General features: G+C 39.6%; 1 long non-coding RNA gene across 1 annotated transcript; it reads right to left on the bottom strand.

Moving 5' to 3' along the window:
- Window positions 1-1294: 1294 nt before the first annotated feature.
- On the bottom strand, window positions 1295-3516 carry LOC311075671. Its single transcript, XR_014604559.1, has 2 exons — window positions 2713-3516; window positions 1295-2319 (listed from the first exon to the last, which is right to left on the bottom strand). It is a non-coding gene; the product is annotated as an uncharacterized lncRNA (long non-coding RNA).
- Window positions 3517-4095: the final 579 nt, after the last annotated feature.

Raw genomic sequence — 4095 nt, forward strand, 5'->3', positions numbered from 1 at the left:
AGTGAATCTACCCCATATTAAAATGGTCATGATGGTCCTGGATCAACATTAGCGAATCTACCCCATATTGAAATGATCATGATGGTCCTGGATCAACATTAGTGAATCTACCCCATATTGAAATGGTCATGATGATCCTGGATCAACATTAGCGAATCAACCCCATATTGAAATGGTCATGATGATCCTGGATCAACATTAGCGAATCTACCCCATATTGAAATGGTCATGATGGTCCTGGATCAACATTAGCGAATCTACCCGTATTGAAATGATCATAAAGGTCCTGGATCAACATTAGTGAATCTACCCCATATTGAATTGGTCATGATGGTCTTGGATAAACATTAGCGAATCTACCCCATATTGAAATTATGACGATAGCAATTATCAAAAAATTGATTACAATCAGATTCAAAAAGCAATTATTCTACTGTTTTTTTAAATGTCATATACTTTTTGCACACTTTATTCAGACTAAAATCATAGTAATCTGTTTTAAAGACCTGGAATTTATTTAAATTTCTAAACATTATTATAACATTTTATTAAATATTAAATGTGTATTTGTGTGTAAAGGTATGAGAGAAAGAAGACTTTTAGGGGTTGTGGAGTAAAGCTTAGCTATTAGCTAAACGGCTCATGGCTGTTGCATGAATGTTCACGGTTGCATTACATTATGCCATTTAAGTGTTCTATTTCAGGATTTTTTAGTGAATAAATGCATTTACAAAGTCAGATTTTTAGTTGCAGAGAGGGTCAAAGAAAGAGGACAGACAAAATAACTTACCTTTTGTCAGTCAGCCTGAGGCAAGAGAGGAGGGAAGGTTCAAAATGGACCGTTTGGATTTGGTCGGCACACACTGATGACATCAGAGGCTTGTGATTGGCTGATTAAATGTTGATCCAGGATCAACAAAATTTGTTGATCCAGGAACACATCTTACTTGGCAAAATCACGGTGACCCTCGTTACACCCCTAATTGTAATAGTTGAGAACAGCTGCATTCAGCAGTAAATGTGAAATGAAGCTCTTGGGGTTTGAACATGGTCACTGGAGACGAGCTGCTCTATTCTGAGACCATCACAATCACTAAACCTGACAATGCAAATGAGATTTACACCTCAAACTCACAGTTTCACTCTTTTACTGGTTCAACGCTCTGAACTGGAGCAGTTTCACTTCTGATAAAATGAGTTATGAGTAATAAATTCATTATAAGCTTGAGATGATAGCTAGGCCTACTTGAAAAAGGCTCAAAAACATCTTTGTTACATTGACTTTATCATATAGTGTATTGTACAAAACAAACAATATATGGTTTGTTTGATTTCATATCAGTTTACACATTCGGTTTTCTCTGATTCAGAGCATATTTGAGTCAAACCCGTCCGTCACAGTACAGATCTGTTGTGTTGAGAAGTATACAATACTTGGTGTTCAGCTCATAGTAATTGCTCACTATAACAGATGTAATAATGAGGAACTGCAGCACTTCAGGCTCTAGTGAGAAACTGTGTTGAGTAATGCGAAGAAAAAGAATAAAGGTTTAAGCTGAATCCAAAATCACAAACTTCACTACTATATATGGGTGAAAAGCAGTATGTGACAAAACAAGTATGTCCGAATTTACAGTACAAGTCCCCAGATTGACCGACTACAGTGAAGCGACGCAACCGACACTGGTAGATCACATGATAATGACAACATGGCCAATATAGTACGTCCAGATTACATTCATATTACACTCATTAATACTATAGAATGCACTTTTTTAGCGGTCGTGAAGTAATTACTTATTCAGAAAAGTTTGCCAATTTCGGACGCATCCTCAGTGTTAGTTGCACACAAGTCCAAAAATTGAAGCCAAACGTCTTGATCGCCCCCAGGTGGCTGGTCCCAGTACAGCTCATTAACCCCGTCCTCTCCATGTAATCGAATGGGATGTGTAACAAACTAAATTTATACAATTTACACTTCAAATTAATGATGGTTTCTGTCGTTTTAGGTAGTTTTTGTTACGCTGATGTAAATTCAGTTGTTCATTTTTTTAAGTAGCTATTTAATGCTATAAAAGCGGGCGTGTGACGACATGATTGACAGCTGAGACTGATGGCTTCTCTGAGTAAAGTAGTCACTGAGGCACCGACTGACTTTGTTCAGGAGGAGATCGGAGCTTTAACTTTAATTTCTACATTTCCATGATTTATCTCACACTGACATGAGTTGTTCTGCAGTAAACTGGACCTTGATACCGCGGCTCCACTTCACTCTCACTTCTGCACAGACTCAGTCCCATCATTAGGGCCTGTCACAGTCTTTGGCTACGTTTACACGTGGATGGCTATTTTCATAAACGGACATTTCACCCCTCTTTGTTTTCAAAAATAACATCGTGCACACGAACCTGTGTATATGCTGTCAAGAGCATGCCAAACCTGTAGGTGTCAGTGTAACGAGAAGCTCAAGCCCACCTTAGCCAATCAGAATCCCGAAAATAGTCACATTCTGTGACGTCGCTGCCTAAAACTCAGTTTTTCTCAGTTTACATGCAAACGGGCAAACGAAGATTTTCAAAATCTCCACTCTGGCCGGAGTTTTTAGAAAGAATCGGTTTCATTGGCGAATCCTCCGTTTGCGTGTAAACGAAGGGCGCAAACGAAGAGAAATGTCTCCGTTTTTCAAAATAACCATGTACGTGTAAACGGGGCCTCAGAGCCATCCACAGCACCAGACCCGTCAGCTCCACCCACTAGATCATTATCACACCAATTATAATCACCTGCACATGCTCATTAGGACTCATACAAACAGTTACTTCACACTAGCACCTTCGTCTGGTCTCATCTATACCTATGGAAAGACTTACTCGAATACAAACCTTGGAAACTTCCCTGTCCTCAGTCCTTCTTCATCTCTGTCATTACTTCTGCACACACACCAGTCAGCTCTACAACCAACAGAGAACTGTGAATGTTAAAGCTAAGTGCAAACCTGCTACTCTGAATCCCATGCTCACCTGTTTACCTCCTGTTTAAGACACTGTTGTTTTACGTTAGATCTGAGTCTTCTCCTTCTGTTACTGTGACAGAGACATATTGGGACATTGGCAGCTTCCCTTTTCAACAGTGGAAGAGAGTGAAGTTGCGTCATCCATCTTTTTTTATAGTCTATGATTGTACCCCGTGTGGTAGATTTTTAATAGATAAAATAGTTAACTGTATATCAAACTAACCATGTCTCTAACATCTAACCTTACTTCCTTTTTCAGGCCTAACATGATAACACTTTGAAACACAATGCACTAAAACGTTCTGTCCTCTGTTTTTGAATGTTGTATGTTGTGTTGCCATACGCCTTTTACTTTGGTTGTGTGAGTGTATAAATAACACATTTGGGAATTGAAACTAGACAGATGACTAAATTAGAACCTTGTGATTAACAATGAAGTAATCATTAAAACAAAGTTTGCTTTATCTGGTAACAGAAGGGTTTGTCTATGAAAACCAATCAAATTGTGGGGAAATTATGTAATGCGGCATGACATTTTTGCCATACCTCCATATTCTATAAAAACTGTTGTGTTATTTTAGCTGGTGGGATTCTCAATGGGATTTGTCTGAGATCCTCCGGCCTTGCTTCTTCTTGGGGGAGATTCTCTGAGAACTGCTCGAGAGATCCTCTAGAAAGAATTAAAGCATTTAAAGGACATTTGCTAAGGTCTGTTTGTCGATTATTCCTGCGCAGGAAGAAAGCTAGACAGTTAGTTAGGTAGACTTAGAATGGAAAGGGATCGTTGATTGGAGATGGCCCCGGTAGACTTAGGTCAGATGAGATAAGGGTTAAAAGGGTGAAAACACCACAAGTTGTCGATGAGCGCTTCAGTGCAGAGCAAACCCCTGTTTCTGACTGTCAGTGGGAGCCACCGATTCATTTGAGACGTGGCAGAAAGTTCATAATGATGGAGATGCATGGCCAGAGATACGCAGACGAGGGGTCTCGCTGCTTTGCTTGGGGACGGAAGGCCAGCGCCTGTTTTATACTCTGCCAGATCAAGGTACTACTTTTGATGAAGCATGAGTGTGAACTCATGA

This window comes from Abramis brama (assembly GCF_963993115.1).
Source record: "Abramis brama genome assembly, chromosome: 24".
NCBI classification, from domain to species: domain Eukaryota; kingdom Metazoa; phylum Chordata; class Actinopteri; order Cypriniformes; family Leuciscidae; genus Abramis; species Abramis brama.